Below are 18112 nucleotides of genomic sequence, written 5' to 3'. Positions count from 1 at the left end.
CAAAGGCAGCACAAATGTGCACACTGCTCTCATGCTCTCCTTCAAAGGCAGCTCACCTCTAACCTGTGAGAATCGTCTTCACTGGATGCAGTAAATCAGACAGCAGCTCCATCTATACCGCTGTTCTGGCCCTGGCTCCTCCATTAGTACTGCCAATGGGATATTAATTCAGAGTTTTAATAACAGCGTTTTGCAATTTCCTGGCTACTCTGCAGCTGAGGTAAATGGGACATGTGAGTGCATAATAGCTTTAAAAAAAAAACAGTGAAAGAGAAAGGAAAAGATCAAGTGACATCAATCAGGTAGGATGGTCTGAACATGAACCATAATTGGGTTGCTGCTTCTCAGGGTAATGCAGCTAAAGGGGCCTGCCTCAGAGCAGGCAGTTACCTGATGTGCACACAGAAACTGAGCAGAGATCTCTGAATTTTCACAAGTTAACTAAATAGTGAGCAAACTGAGTTTTTCTGCAAGGGTATTTTTGCATTGTTATCTTAAGAGTTGTTGCTCAGATTGCTCAATTTGTATTGGTAAATTAATGATGTGCACTAGTTGAGAGTCATAATGCGAAGGCATGCTTTGATTAGAATGTAGGATGTACTGGATTAGGAAAAAATTAAATCACACAGCATCTCCACTGCTTCTTTCAGAATATTTGCTGCAAAAGGACTTTTTTTTGCCCTAACAATAAATCCAGCTGAGATTCTCTGAGATTCCTTCGTGCTGTTTTAATTATTACATAATAAGGCTAAAAATCTCATAAACTTGAGGACTTCCCTCTCGCTTACAAACATACCTTTTTAAGCTGCTGTTTAAGCACTCTCCAGAATTTCAGCAACATGTGGTGCTGGGGTTGGAAACGTCAGGGCCAGTGTTTTGCATGTTGCCATTGCCAGCTACCAGCAGCACTGGTGATAACAAAAGCAAACCACTTTCAGGAAGTCTTAATTCTCTGCTCAATTCTGAGTGATGCAAGTATGTAACCACAGTTCCATATATGTGCACGTGCCAAACTATGGCTGAAGAAATGAACTCCTCTTACAGCGGGCTGTGATACTCAGTGGATCCGCCAGGATGAAAGATGTAGATGGTGGTGATAGTTAGGGAAATGTACAAAGCCAGATGAAATGTATACCAAAATTCGAAGTGGACCCAAGTGGAACAACCAGTTAGTTATATTAAGTTGTGCAAGTACCCCTTTAAACGACAACTAAATGAAATTAGAAAGGATATTTATGGATATTTATTGTTATTCACTCAAAGGAAAAAAAAAATAAAAAAGAAAAAAGAAAAAATACAACCAAAGCAAATTCAGCTGCACTTCTTTCTATTAACTTCTTTTGGTAGCCCAGCTTTTTTTGTTTCAGTTTGAGTTTCACTGCAAGCACCCAACTGGCAGCTGTCAGAAGGTGAGCATCCCACTACCCAGGCAGTGGCCACCTCTTCTACACTGACCTAGAGGAAATCTCATGGAGGAAGTGGGTTGAATGCAGTATCACACAAACGCCGTATTTGTGCAGCTGAACTGCACGTCATTCTCTGCACTCTGTGTTTTTGCAGCTGGAATATCTAATTTGTCCTATTACCCGCACACTGTATAGAATCTCATGCAAAATGCTGTTGTGAGTCTATCAGAGCAATAGAGACGTACATAAGTTATTACAGCAGATTTTAGCCACATTCCTTTGTTGTCATGGGGAAAAAAAAAAAAATGCCTCATTCTGTCTGCTACAGGGCAAGGATTCCTCTATAATAGGTGTGTCCTTGCTGCAGTGCCCTGGCCAGCCTAACCACCTTACCAAATAAGTGGGCCAGTTATGAAGACTTCAGTGCACTCACTAACCTGGTGTTATGAATGCCAACAGCTCAACGAGGGGCTCTAAGCATGCAACTCCTCTTGCAGCTAAGAAGCAGCAGGAATGAGGACAGCTGGCAGAGAAGAACCTGTCTCAGAGATCATTAAGTGGCAGTGCTTTAGGAGAAACACTGGACAAGACTTCTTCCCTCACTGAAATTCTAGATATGCAGAGGAAGTGTGGCTCAGAGGAGAGGAGGGCTCGCTTCCGCAGTACAGAATGCAAGCTTTTGCATCAGTGATACTCCATCTGCAGAAGCAACCAAACTTTGATCAGGGTTTTCCTCTTCTAAAGGAGTACATGTCAATGTAGGCATTGAACAAACATGCTGTAAACTCAACCATTTAAATGTCACATTACACAAAACCATCGGCTCACCTAGCAAAACACAGCACTCCTGCTCACCCCAAATCTCTGGGTTGAAGAGCACCCAAAACAGTTTCACACCCGGATTTATCTGCCCAGGCATTGCCAAGCATCTTTCAAGTGAGGATTACAGTCTGTTCTTCAAAATGTTCTTTAGGGAGGGAAAAAAAAACGAAAAAAAAAACCAATCCACATCACAAATATCTACATTGCTTTCAGCTTATCTTCACTTATGTCAGCTTCTCTTCACTCAGATTCTCATCTTGTTTAAATCACTATGGAAACCACAGTTTTAATTTGCAAAGGGAAGACTGTAATACTAAATGCTAATTGAATAGTGACAGCCTGGGAGCCTCCCAAATGTCTTTTTACAGACTCATATAAATGTTTACTAGGAATGGGAAGAGACTGAAACCTGTGGAAAACAGAGGGAAAAGAAATTACCTTCCCCTGGCTTCTATTGGAGGAAATGTAATAAATCTTAATCTACAAATAACTTGTTTGAGAAGCATAATCACGTTTGAGGGTTTTTTTCCCTCTACTCTTTTCCAGATTTTCCCACTAAGGTAAGACCCTCATGGACATAGTGAAAAAACACCCTCAGATTGGGGAAGGAGGGCTGTTTTTCTTTGCTCCTCTTTGAGAGTGAGTTTCTCTAAGGACTTCTATGCTCAGCCTCACTCTCCTGTCCCTCAGCTGCTCTGATATGCCTCTGCCTGATGTCAGAAGCTGCATCTGGCTGTAGATGCAAGAAGTGGTATAAAAAGAAGCAAATCAGGCTCCTTCAGCTCATGAAGGTGGGAGGACAGATCTTACACAATCAAATGGAACACTGAAAACACAAACAAATCAGGAGATGTAACAGGTTTTCACTTTCTATACTGCCCTTATTAATCTCTTTAATAGAAGCAAAGACCTTCCAAGGCTTATGTAGCCATGAATTTTGCAGCATTCTCTGCTGACTAAGGATGAGGGCCACTAATTAAAGGTCTCCAGCTATGTGGCAGCCTGGACCCCTGTGGTTATCAGCACAGCAGTCCCAGTTTATAGAGGCAACACCAATTCATTAGATATCATGGCATCATGGGCTCAGCTCTCTAATACATGGTCCCATGTCCAGGAGCCAAAACCTGAGAGCGCTAGCATCAGCGAGGCCGGTTCATTAGCATGATGCCAACACCATCGTGTTGTTATTGGTTCAGCACTTTTGCTTGCTGAAATAAGGCCTACACGTGAGTCTTGCCCAGACTCTTTGCTCAGCATGCTCATCCCTCTGAGTTAGGGCAAAGTGCTGGCTGTTTCTTGCTGAGCACGTGTAGTTTGCTGTGTTGATGCCAAGAGGTTAACAAACCTCAACAAGCTGCTAGGCATTCCTGATGTCTGATGAGCCCATAGACATGGCTAGCATGCCTTCCTCAGCATCATGGGCAGAAAATGTTTGCTAGATTTCAGAAAAAGGAACAAGTGTCATTTCTCACCAGTGCATTTTTAACAAATCAACAATTGCAGGCAATTTGCTTCCTGTGACAGCATGCAAAACAAGAACCCAGAGCACCTTTCTCTTTACTCATTTGCTTCTGATGCTTGATGCAATGACACTCATTGTATCCATATATTCAGGCTGCACTGGCAGAAGGACTCCCTGCTTGTCAACAGAGGATGGAGTATGTTCTGAAAATTCCTGCAGGACTGGAACCCACAAGGGTCTGCATACACATGTTCCTGCTGAGTGCCAGCATGAGGCCAGGCCATAGCATCACCTCCTCAGGCACACACTGAGGAACTGGACGCTGGGCAGCCTGATCCAGTGAATGGCAGCCCTGCCCACAGCAGGAGGTTGGAACAGAATGGTCTTTCAAGTCCCTTCTAACCCCACACATTCTATGATTCTATGAACTGCCACCACTTCATGCTGAAGGCAGCTTTATACCTGCTGGTAATGGATAAAGACTTCACAGATAGTAAGGCCAGGATGGACAGTTAGAGTTGTCTGGTATATAACCTAATAACCTAACCATTAATAACCACAATAGAAGGATTTCTTTAAATACATTAATTTCCTATTAAACTATAGCAAAACTGTGTTAGGAAACTCTCTAGTCTTGATTTGAATGCATCAAGAGAAAGAGAACAAAGGAAAGATGACCAGTATACGAGGCCTTTCCAGCAGGAAAGAAAGAAGACAATACTACAAACTGTAACATTTCATAGAGAATTTGAGAGAGAAGGGACGAAAAGCATTCTGGAGTTTTCTTTGGGACAAAAAAGATACATTAGCTCAATTTTCATATGTAGCTCTGCAGAGAAGGATCTGGATGTCCTGGTGAACAACAAGGTTGGCCTTGAGTCAGCAGTGTTCCTTTGCTGCCAAGAAGGCCAATGGTATCCTCAGGTGTCGCCAGCAGATTGAGGGAGATGGTTCTCCCATTCTACTCAGACCTGGTGAGGCCACATCTGGAGTACTGTGTCCAGTTCTGGGTTCCCAAGTTCAAGAAAGAGAGAGATCTCCTAGACAGAGCCAAATGAAGGGCCACCAAAATGATGAGGGACCTGAAGCATCTCTCATATGAGGAAAGACTGAAAGACCTGAGACTGTTCAGCCTGGATAAGAGAAGGCAGAGAGTGGATCTTATCAACACTTGCAAATATCTAAAATGCAGGAGTCAAGAAGATGGGGCTGGGCTCTTTTCAATGGTGCCCAATGACAGGACAAGTGGCAACGTTCAAAAACTGGAACACAGGAATTTGCATATGAACATGAGCAAAACCTTCACACAGGGTGATGGTGCACTGGTACAGGCCTCCCAGAGCAGTTGTGGAGTTTCCTTCTCCAGAGATATTCAAGACCTGTCTGGAAGCTTTCCTGCATGACCTGCTGTAGGGGATTTCTTTCACAAGGCGTTGGATTCAATGATTTCCACAAGTCCCTTCCAATCTCTATGATTCAGTGATTCTGTGATTTCACCTCTAAATATTTTCTAGACCACAATGTGAGACTTTGTCTCCTCACTGCCAGCTCAATTCTCATGGCATTTTCCCAAATATCCCATACAGAATATTCCCCACTGAATACCTGCACAGATCGAGCACAATGCTGGAACAGAACCGAAACTATGAGGCAGATCCTCATCCCCTTTCCTGTTCAGCTGGAAACGGCACATTTTGAGGAAGAGGGCGAGAGAGGAAGGTTTGAAAGTGGAAAGCAGAAAACAGTAATGGAAAATACTTGATGAATTCCAGATGATACGCCAACCACTACGCTGCAAATGTGGAGAGGGAGAAGGCAATGCAAATGAGATAAGCAATAAAGCAGTAGAGCCGCACAAATTCTCTTCAGATTCCTCAGAAGTCAGTGTGTTTAGGCTTGACTTTGAATTGACATAATGGGCACACTTTGCTTGATGTCTCACTCGCAACTGAGCCAAATCACAGTGCACTTTAGTGCTCCAGCGTTCTAATAAGCATTTGCTTCAAAGCAGCAGTTCAGATCTCCCTGTGAATTTTGTCAAGTACACATCATATCAAAGGATAAGTATTTGCCAAAGCCTTTCTTCAGTCACAAAGCAGGGGGAAGGTTTGTTTAAATAATGTCAAGTTGCACCTGCTGGCTCACACTGGGAGGATGAAAGAAGCGACTGGAATTTCTGTCACTGTTGAACCTTACTTTTCATTTCTTAAAGTATTTTTATCAACGTGAAAGGATTTGTATTACAAAAGCAGAATGTTGCTGTAAGGCCATTCAGAGCCCTTCAAACGGGAAGATAATAGATTCGTGGCTAATAAAGTGGTACTTGTCTGTGAAGCAAAAGAGTGGGATTAGGTTGGCATGTTAACAAGATGCCGACGCCATGCATGCAAAAACAGCTTAACGTATGGCACAGCGCTTGCTTGTGTCTATGCTCAGGCTTTCAGTGTCTTAGCCCACAGACTTATGTTCTGTTTACAAGACAAGAACTCTAAGATGAGATCGTTCTTTTTCTTGCATGGGGAGGGCAATCGAGGCCACAGCCTTCGTGGAGTAAGCTTCCTCTCCCCCACCACATCCTGTGGGAAGTTTTATTTCATCCTTTAGCTTCACTCAGGGGAATGTCAGCAGCAGGGAGCATCTGCAGGCTGTATCCCCTCTGAGGGCAAACAGTAGAGCAGGGTTCTATGATACAGCAGGGCTGAGATCTACTCTCCGCACAGAGCACATTCAAAGACACATAGTGAAAGCCATTGTTCATCATCAGATGTCCATGTTCCCTAAGCCCAGTATGCTTTCATGGTATAAATTAAGAGCATGTGCACAGAATAAAACAGTTGCTACAGTAGTATTCATGGAGAGTCAAAAAGGACCTATAGAAGGGTATACTCACATGAGCAGGTACACCATAGCGAGCCTTATGGGCTTTCTGTGCCCATCTGCATTTTGCTAGCCAGGGAGAACATCACCACCTCTCCAAACGTGTGAGTTTGGAAGTGCAAACTCGAAAAGGAATGAGGTGCTGAGATCCTTTCACAGCTGAGCTCAGCTTGATAATGAAGAGGCACATTAAGTGGGATAGGCAACAGCGAGATGCAGACACTCGGCCTATTTAACAAACCTCAGCTATTATCACAAAAGCACATGGAAAATCAGGGAGCAGAAAACAGAGCTGCACTGTCTGCAGTCCCACAGCACTTTCTCCTTCACTGTATTGCAAGGGATTAAGTATACAGTAACACCAGACAGCACAACCCCCATCAGACTGAGAATGAGAGACTCAGAAAAACAGAGATTCTCTGTTTTGTGTTATCTATGCTAACAAATATCTCCGAAATTATTTTTCCAGTTTTGTCCTCTTGGCACCAACAGGTCCACTGTCAAAATGGTGCTCCTTTTCCTCTGTGCAGTGCCGTAGGAATGAACAAGCTGCATGTGATTTGCAAACACCTATGTAAATGACACTGATTGCTTCAAAGGTTTTCTTACATTAACTTATCAGGACACTTGTTCATAGAAAGCATGTCCTACGTCCAGCTGGTTATAAGGAGGTGAGTAAAGTACTACCAAGCCAAACAGCATCTTTTTTCACTTCAGGTGTCAAAACAGTAAGCCACAGGCAACCCTTAGAAACCAGTTGTGCCCTGGAGACAGTTTATCTGTCCTAAAATCTCAGCACAGGAGATAGGTAACACAGAGAGGCTGTTGGCAGCACACAGAGCATGTCTCTGTCAAGTTACCAGCCTTAATTAGAACTTGGCTCCAGCCAAGCTCTTGGATCAAGTACAGCAAAACTCTGGTGAGCTCTGAATCCAGACACAATGTTTAGACACGATCCAATTCCCAACTCAGCCTCTCATTGTACTTGCTTGGAAGGGGATGGGGCTCATCTCTAATTGAAGGCAGCCTGATCAGAGGACAACCAAAGTTGCCATCTGCTGCCTGATCTGAAGCCTGATGAAAAGTTTGCTGTTCTTTCTTGTTCTTCCAGCAAATTCTGCAGCTAGAATAGAAAAATGAAAACCCCACACTAAACAATTATGCTGAGATCTAGTTTATTCAGCATTAGGTTTCACTGTTTAAGGTTTATAAAGACGGTAAAAAACGCCTAACACTTCCACATCATGAATAGTTGAACTCCCCAACATCAACATGTTTACATTCCTAACCATGTATGGGAAAAGATACAAAATTCCCTCAGGAATTATGTATTTCATTCATCCACATCCCCTTCATCTTCTTAAAAACAAGCACTATTGCAAATGCCTAAACTAAAGACTACTGTCACGGATTTGCTTAGCTAACAGCATTATAGGTTGTCATGGTGAGGGGTGGGGAGGTGAGGTTTGCTGCCTCTCTGGATCCATTGCCTTAAACTCAGCTCAGCTTCCTGTACCATCAGCAGCTTCTGTGAGGCATAGCCTTCCCCCAGCCTTCCCACTGCACAAAAATGATCTTATTTTCACTCTATCTCCCGCATCCATACTACCTTAGTCTTTGCTATGCACTGCAGTGCACTGCCTGATTTACACCTTACATGTTATTTCCCTGCATTTTCCCCTTGGTGTCTCTCTGCCTGGAGGAACAGCCCCATCCCAGACATTGAACTCCTGCTGCTCTTCCCATTCTGAGTTGTGGTCACCTAGAAATCCCCAAGTCCTGTACCTTTTCCATGGCAATTTGTGACCAGAAGAATCAGGGCAGAGTGGCTTCTGCAAAACCTGTTGTTAACAGTCAATAATAATTGCAGTAGTAAATGAAGGTAACAGAGTCTGAAGAAGGAAGGAATTTGAAAAGGACAAAATAGCCAGAAACCATGCAACTGCTCTTGCCCTACTGCTCCAGGCTGTACTGAAAAACAAGATGTGGAGAAATAAGTTCCTCTGCAGCTGATGTATTTGCTCTATATATTTATATATCTTTTTAAGGGCTACCTTTTTTATTATTATTATTATTGTTGATGGACTAGTATGCTGAATTACATTTATTCATCCTTCACATTTGTAATGTAAATTCCTTCAGTTATAAAACTTACATGATTCAGCATCTGAGTACTTGTTGTTCTCAGGCTGCTTTTAGCATCCACCAGGAAGTTTCACCACACTGTGCCAACGATGACGGAAACTGAAGGTAGTGACGAAGGTGCGTATAAACGAGCTTTGTGACACAGTGAGATAGACAAGAAACTTTCTTAGCATCCCTAGTAACAGAAAGGATGAAATACCAGCCCACAGCTTAGAATGCTCAGTGCAGCAGAGGAACCTTATCATGACTTAATCATGGGATAAGACAAAACTAAAGATCAGATCATAATAGATAACAGCTGGATCACAGGCCCCAAACAGATTTGAATGGATTTTAATTAACATTAATCTGCATTGAGGGGACAGGGAATGGAAAACAGGAAAAATATAATGGAAAAATATAATATGTTTCTGTTCTATCAAGCTTGTCGTCATGATAACTGAACTTAGTTACCTGTAGTCACACCAGGTTAACTGTGTCTCCTACGCCACCTCTACATTCCAAAACACGTTTGGTTTTGGAGGGTTCTTTCAGAGAGGAATATTTTCAGCATTTCGTCTTGTAGTACCACAAAAGAGCACATCAGAAGTCCTGGCAGAGTTTGAAAATCAGCAAACTGCACCATGGGATTTGGAATCCACAAGCCAGCTTCTTTAATAAACCATATTTCCATAGAAGCACCTCCTGTGGCAAGTCCACCATCCACAGGCATTCCCAGCTTGTACAAATTACTCCACTCCTCTTAATACTAGTACGTTTTGATTCTTCTACATTCCTGGATCTTTATGGCATAACTAATTTTGTGGATAAGTTAGAGAAGTAGACAAAATATTATGACAGCTCTAATATTTTCTTTTAATAATCTCCAAGCATCTGTGGAAATGTTTCTTTTCATGATACCCTTTTCATGCTGTTTGCTTTTCCTTACGAATCTCTAAATAAAAAATACTTAGTTCAGTCTTGCACTCACTCAACAAACTTTTTCTCAATTATTACTACTACAAATTACAACTCTTTCCAAGAACCTTAACTTCAGCTATTTAATGGTGGGCACCTGGATAACAATTTTTGACTCCTGCTTCTGGCAGCGTCAACCTAAATATTCAGAGATTATTCATTTACAATTTCTGTGGGTCTGGCACATGGGCCAGAGGAAATAGCAAAGTACTTTCACCTAGACAAAACTTCCATCTGGAGGCTTCAGTATAGAAGCCCAGAAAAAAAAATGAAGGCCATATTTGCACACATTTCAGAGCACATACCAGAATGTGCCTATGTATACAAGAATGCCCAGTTTTACACATAAATCAGATACCTACACATTCACACAACAAGGCAAGGAGCAAGGCTCCTGTAAGCCCAATTGGTAGATACACAGAGGGTATTTGTGTATGTAAGTTAAGAATATGCAAAGTAAAAACAAAAATTATAGAATCTGCCCCAGAAAACACAGCTTGTACTGGTTACTCTATACAATTCTTATGGAAGACATTTTCTGTTTTTACATTGAAGAACCTCTCTCCTGATAGGAAGCACTTGTTTTCTCTTGGTCTGGAATAATTGAGTCACATTGTAAGAAATCCCGAAAAATCAAAGGATTCATTACTTTACGAACGTTATTTAAAAGAGTTGCCAAGCTCACACTGCAGTGAAAAAGAAATTAGCCCGTGGCAAAGCAGGGGAGGCATTGCTGAACTAATTTATATGATATAAAACCATAGGCAAAGAAAAAGTTTTTAAACACCAACTGTTGTGTCTCAGACAGTACTTAGAAGCTGATGATCTTGTGAATTCATGGAATAAAAAACATTTCACTGATTCCATTATACCATAGACTAATTTCAGTAATTTCTAGCACATGTGAAGAGCTCCCTTCAGAGATTTGTTTGTTTCCCTGACTTTCCAACAACAAAATATCATAAGTCAATCTTTTTAACTGAAAGATAGAATTTTCTTCTGTTTTCAATTACCAAAGGTCTTTTGGGAAGTTAAGATCAGAACAGATCATGAGCGTATCTTAAAGTGAAACTCAAAAGTAGGGTGGTAAAATGACAACTTGGAAATCTGATAGGACAACTGAAGGCTATAACCTCTAAATACTTTTAGCATTTGTGGAAATTTTTATGAAAGCAGATTTGAAAAAAACCCACTTGATACTAAGTGTTACCATATGAATTAAAAAAACATGATAGATGTCTTATGTTTATGAATTCAGAAGTTTGTATTTCATCTAATTTATTTTGGATGGCTTACTGGGGACAATTACTTACTGATCTTTCATACTATTTGAGATTTACTGAAGACGACTTTCCTACAGTGTGGTTATACCATTAACTGGATCTGTAATCATCAAAATCAATAATAGGTTAAGCTATAAAAATTAATGTTAAACCTCTCTATGGTAAGCATTCTTTTCTCTGTTGTTCTTTAAAATCTATACCACAACTGCATGCCTTTTTCTTTCATTGTATAAAATTGAATGATTTCTACATCCTTCCTAAAGGATTTTACTATCAGTTTGGCCATTACAGGAAACTATAACTGTTATACACTGATGGCATATTTCTTGTGGATCACTCGTGGACCAAGATCCTTCTGAGCCACTAAAAGGGATTTCAATGTTTCCTAACTGCTATCAACAGCTATATCAGTTTTCTTTATTTTTTTTTTTTTTCAGACAGAAATTAAAAATTAGTAAAGTTAGTTCACTTCTGTTATGGGCATATACTTATTTTAGCACTAATATGTATCTGCTTTGGTCTCATTACTTCTACTGGAAGGTATCAAACAGTTTCACTGCTCTTCTAATTTTCAAAACCTAACTGTAGACAGTTCATTCACTTTTGAGCACTGATCTTTCATCATTGAGAGTTTTTCAATTTTGTCTTGTTTTCTCTTCATGAATTTAAAGTCAGTAAGGCTATAAATAGCAAGAACAGAAAGAGTAAACAAGATTAATCCCAAATTAATCCGGAGCTCCACTTCTAATTTGCACTGTAATCCACCCTTCAACATTACTTGTCATCTGTTTGTGCTTTATTTACCTTACAATTTATCTTAAAATCATCCTACCAAATATGCTTTCTATCATTTTTTACTAGCTCTTTTGTGACTGATAAATTTCTGAATTTCAGATTGTTGTGTAGCTCTAGCCAGAGGATGTACAGTACCTAGATTAATTTTTCTGAGGGATGAATCTGGTTTGATTTATGTTTCAAAGCCTGTCCAGTAGTAAAGACATTTGCTATGTCTTACAATGCTCTTTTCCTAACTGCCAATTATCTTTATTTTTTAATCCAACCATTCTGCTGAGGTATGTAGATGCATATTTATTTACCCATTTTACATACAGGTATTTTATTTGCTATTTTCCAGATGTAGCTGGCTGTCTCACTCAACCTAGTTTTGACTACCAGAGCTCTTCTATTTTTCTCTTGCAGTTGTTTCAGACTCTTGGTTTAGAAGTTTACCTGAAATCATTGCCTCTTTCAATTTTGGAGGGAAGGGGAAGACAAGGAAGATTTTCTTTTTCTTTATTTTTAAATAGCATGTCTAAATTGAATTCTATTACTATTATGACATCACCGTAGGAAAGTCATTGAATTTAACTCAATTTATTTTCTTATTTATGTATCTGAAAAGCCATTTCTTTCTTCTTTTAACATGCAAACTCAACCTGAGTTAGATTTTTACAACTCACACTTTATCTTTCCATTTTGTGATAACACAGGCAAAAGTTTTCAAAATGAGTCTCCCCATATCCCTACAACCACATGTGGATCACCACATTGGAGTAATTACAAACGTTCTGGGTCCACTCAGTATTATAATTTCAAATGTTAAATATTCCAAGTTAGATTTTTTTAAGCCCGGTAAAGATTGCCTTTCTGAAAAGAGCGATCTGCTATTTATTAAATTTTCTGTTTAAATTAAGAAAAAGTCAATGAATCATTGAATCCAAAGCTATTTGCCACATCTGACACTTTTAATGCTCTCATAACTATTTGGCAAAGGCTTGTGAATTTTACAGGTGGGCCAGCTTTTTCTATACAGCAGTGAAATAGAAATTATCATTTTTAAATTTAAGATACCATTTGTTCCTAGAAGTATTTCATATCATATACTTAATAGAAGAGAAGCGATGCACTTAGACTTTATTTCCATCAGAAAGCAAGGTGGTGTAAGGAGTTAAGCAAATTTTCTTCAGGAGTGGAAATTATGAAAGTTATGGAGTGGTTCTTCAATGGAGTACTGCATCTCTTTACATAGAGGTGATAGCGGAGATTTTGCGTGTGATAAACACCGAAGGAATAAGACACAATTGCAAAATACCAATATATATTGCATACAGCACATTTCCCAAAGTACAAAGTTATTCATCTAATATATATTCATATAAATATAGGAATACAACCTGAGTTTTGTAATTTAAATGAGTGCTTAGTTATGATGAACTCCACATAAACAGAGGCACACATAATTCCCCATCCTGACTGAGTCTCCACGTAAAATGAGCAAAAGCTAAAGAGCAAGAAGAGAAAGAGAGAGCAGAGGGTAGTCATAACAGATGTGCAGCCAGCAGCATCAAGGTAGCAAAATCCAGTTCAGGGCAGCATTTTGGTGCCCTAATCCACACACATCAACAAAACATACAAGGCACTGTCAGCACTGCAGTAAACAGAGTACACTACAGGGTGCATGTGCTTCTGTGGTGGAAAATTTATGTGTCTGCTGCCAGGTAAGTTAGGATTCTTTATGTGTTGTCGATAACGTTGCACAAAAACATTTGTGAAAGCTGTATGTACCATATATATTCTATCAGTATATCTCCTCCTCTATGAAGTTTATTTATTTGGGGGAAAGTTAAATAAATTAAAGGAAGCCATTTTCTTTTGCACTTAAACTAAAGATATCCTAATAAATTCCAGGAATAAACGCCACAGTTCAAACCATCTGAGAGAAAGCTCTGTTCTGACTGCTTATTGGTTTCATTGTGTAGCTGGTATTTCTGTTATTCTGTCATGTTCTGGCATGGTCCTGTAGAGGGAGGCAGCTCCTCAGGTATTTGGAAACAGTTTCCAGAAGGGTTTGGAACAGGACCTAATACTTAAATTCAATTTCTCGCTCAGGTTTTGTCTGCTGCTGAACAGGATGTGTGTTGTGATTTCTGCATTCTAAGACATGTATTATTTGATATACTGTTGTGATTTGACTTGTCTCCCTTTTCAGGATATACTAAGAGGCAGAACAATGTTTTATAAAAAAGATAATTTGTGTGGATTTTCTTTCCACCGTAAGAATCTGCATACCATTCAGATTCGGTGCTTAATGTCATAAAGTAAATGCGTGGAGCATTAACTAACTCAACAGATGATAATATGGCAGAACAAGTAGAATACTGTTTTCCCTGTCCAGGCGGGAGACTACTTCCTTGACTCTTAAGAACTAATAGAAGAAAACAATCTCTATATGTATGTTGGGGGAAGTAGAGCAGATTCAGTACCAAAAAACTGTATAACTCCAGATTACATGGAAAATTCACACAGTAAAGGCCAATAGTCGCTGGCAGCATAAAGATAAACAAGAAGTCATACATTAAAAAGTAAGCCAATCTCCAGCAGAGCGATGGTCTCCTAGACACACACTAGCAAACTAAACTGGCTTCATTATATGATCCTTACTACATTCAAGAATCCCTGTATGGGACAGCAGGGATTGATAATCATCTTCAGGATTTACACACAATTTCCATGAATGCTTCAATTCATGAAGAGCATTTTATGCAAGGAAGTAAATATATCACTGAACATATGACAAACATTTACAGAATTGGCTACCGTGCATGGGCTATCCTGTCACATCAGTATTAAGAACCATATTCAATGGCCAGTTAAAAAACAAACAAACAAATTCAGTTATAGCTGACAAAATAGAGCACTTGTATCTGTGAACTTCACAACACTGAGACAGAACAACAGCTTAAGTCAAAGTTACTGTATCTTGTTCATATACCAGGAGTGTTTCTGACAGCTGGATTAAGGATAACTGAAGCTAATAAATACATAATAATAAAAGAACAAGACAAACAAGCACTAAGATTTAATAATAAACCTAATATTAGAAACTAAAGGGTAATGACTGACCAGAGTTCACCTTCAGAATGAGAACTAACAGGTTGCTAACTGAAGAGTAAGTACACAAAAACTCATTTCTGTTCATTTACCCTCCCTTAAACTCCTAAGGTAAATTTTCCAAGGGTCAGAAAGCAGAGAAGAACAATGCTGTCTTCAAGAGCAAAAGAAACTACTTTTCCTCAAATGCACATGCTATCATACATATGGATTTTATGTCATTCTTTTTCTGCACCACCTTTGCTTTCCTGTTACTTAATTAACACCATGACTCTGATGTCAAAACAAAAATAAAACATTTCTGCTTATGGGGAATACAAACTCTAATTGAGATGAAATTTTGGATATAAGACAAGCTTCGTGTTTTCATCAGGAAAATAGTCCAGTTTATAAAATATTCCCAGATGTGCTTTTGACTCTCTAAATCTCTCTATCTTGAAAAACTGCAGCTTAAATTAAAAACTGAATGAAGGAAGTTTCCTTCTTGGAATTTTAGACAATATTTACCATTGGCCTGATTCCACCGACTTTGGGGAAACTTAGGATGAGATGGAGCACACCATCTTGAAAACATTAAACTCGTGAGAAATAAATTCAGACATTTTAATTTTTTTTTTAATTTACAATAAAGAGAAATGACCTTAGTTTTGGACACTTTGAATCCACCTCTGGAAACTTCAGAGATAAGAAATCTGAAACAATAAAAGAATCAACATTCAGATTTCAGAATCTAACATTGGATCTACTTCCTCTATCCAAGTTCAGAAGGACCCCTTTTGAGTGAAATATTACTTAGCATGAATAAATCAGGTTATTTCATATTATTTTACCCACTTGAAAAAGTAATAATTCATGTTAATGTAGTTAGTTATTTGTATATAACTGATTGCAAGCACAAAGGAAAAGCAAAACCCAGCTCCTCTGCTCAAACTCAATTGTGGAAATGGATGTCCAAACTTTCCTTTAGGTTCAAGAATAACCCCTCCCTCCCTTCCCTCCCCCACTTCCCCCCCCTCCCCATCAGAAGCGTCACTGTATCAGGTCTGAAAGTATGCAGGGTTCTGTGCAAAGATCCCTTCTATGTTATTATGAAAGCAACTCAGTGGGTATTCCTGCGAAAATATCCTGTACTGAAAAATACTTGCAGTAAGTATATTCTGTGTCCTATAGGAGGAATAATTATAATCAGTTACTTGCCAGAAGAAAACAGAGGCACAGCATCCCGAAGACAGGGGGCAACAATTATTTTATTTATTCAAGTATGAAGTACAAATCTTGGGCCTCCTTTACTATGCTGAGACCACCACCTTAACCATAACAAGGTCCTAAGCTCAGGGCAAGTACAAAAAGGCCACCATACTACTTGGTTCTTTTTTCTCTCCCTATATATACACTAAGTAAAGTTCAAACATTTTGCTAAAACACAGGAAGTAATATCTACATTTCGGGTGACATTTTGTAGTGAAACATCAAGTAGCAAATACACTGTGATTTATTTATATGTTCTCCCCTTGACTTGCCCTTCAGATGGAAAAGTAAAAAACTCCACGAGGACATGATAGCGTCATCAACAAACACAGTCTGAGCTTTCTGCATATGCTACAGGACACCCAGTCAATCCAGCAATGCAATTGTCTGAGAATCCCCAGGGCAACCTAACAATTTGACTTGTGCCCTATATCCTTCTTGAAAAAATAACTCATGTAAAGCTCTGTTTTTCATCAAAGCTAGCGGGAAATATTCCAAATCTTCAAAGAGATTTTGGTTTGACGGGGATGATGAGAGCATCTTGTTGGATTTATACTCATTTTATCTTACTGGAGAAGAAAATATTCTCCTAGATACATCATATAAATCCTTTTGAGAACAAAGCTGAGAACAAGCGTTTAAGAACAATGCATTTGACATTAAGTTCTGTGTCCCAGCCAGTATCTGTACATGCTTGCTCTTACACCTAGCATTTTATAATTGGAAGCAGAAACCTGTTTTTCCCCATTGCTTACAGTGTGATATGGCAATTACATAACATTAAGAACAGATGAACTGAAGGGACATTTTGGTCCCAACTCATACATATAGACTTTATCGAAGCTAGAAAACCAGAGGGAAAAAAAGCTTGTCACATCATCCAGTGTTGTTACTGCTCGTCTTTGCCAGAGTAAAACATACATTTGCTTCAGTCTTGCCTATGCTAATTGTCCATCTTGCCTTTCATGCAAATTATGGGAGATGGATTCCCAGTATGATGATAATTTTGTCCGTCCATGGGATTCTTAAGCATCTGTAAATCACGTATACCATCTCCGAACAATGATAAAGAGCTCAGAGAAATTAAAATACAAATCTTCCGGGCATTTTTAATATTGAACATTTGGCTTTGTATAATTGCTAAATTGGGGAATTCTAGAAATTAATGAAGGGAATATAATTTGCAGTTAGAAATGATTTAATGTTCAGCATCTGAGATTGCCCGAGGATACAGTTTAGTCTGGGGTCGAGTTTGTAGGTACTGTATTTGAATGCTATTGTTGCAGAGACGGTGACCTAAAATATGACGACTCTGATGAGATCAGACCACATAGACAGAATTTGATGATTTTAAAGAGCATAAGCAAGTTGTAAACACAGCTTCCTTTATAAGATTTTGAGCACACACGAGTTTTAAGATGGCTTAAATTCAACAATATTATAAACAGACTCAATACTTAGCTTCACTGCATTAAAAAAAAAAAAAAAAAAAAAAAAAAGGTTTTGATTTCAGATTCTGGTTTTGATCCATCAACCAAGTGATGTTAATCAAACCTAGTAAAATATGTGTTTTTCCAAGAACAGTTTTTCTGCCCTCTCTGTCCCTTTAAAAAACAAAACAAAAAAAAAAAAAACAAAAAAAACAAACACACATACTGGAGGACTGCAGGAAAAAAGGTATTTACCGATCCAAATTGACTCTTGACAGCAATATTTTATGCTAGCTGTATAGAACAGAATATCAACTCTGTGCTGAATAACCTACTGTTCAAGGCTGTTCTGAATCAAACTGGGAAAATAAACCAGTAGGGAATTTTCTAACAATTGCTCTTCTACAAATTCAAAGATTAATGTCAGGCCTCAAATTATTTTTTGACTCATTCCTCTTTGAATTAATACCAAAGGCACTTCAGAACATCTCCTACAGCTACTTCTATAATCTTCACGTAATTGAACTTCTCAAAGGAGAAGTGAAAACTCTGCTCTGAAACCAGAGATCATTATAGGAGTTCATTTAGAGA

General features: G+C 39.1%; 1 long non-coding RNA gene across 1 annotated transcript in view; it reads right to left on the bottom strand.

Annotated features, from left to right (window-relative positions):
* The window catches only part of LOC125689659 (uncharacterized), a 68912-nt gene that overhangs the window by 22061 nt on the left and 28739 nt on the right, over positions 1–18112 (bottom strand). The window lies entirely within an intron of this gene.

The sequence above is a fragment of the Lagopus muta genome, chromosome 1 (genome assembly GCF_023343835.1).
Source record: "Lagopus muta isolate bLagMut1 chromosome 1, bLagMut1 primary, whole genome shotgun sequence".
Taxonomy (NCBI): Eukaryota; Metazoa; Chordata; class Aves; order Galliformes; family Phasianidae; genus Lagopus; species Lagopus muta.
The sequence above is the reverse complement of the archived record's forward strand: the minus strand, read 5'-3'. Positions and strand labels throughout refer to the sequence as shown.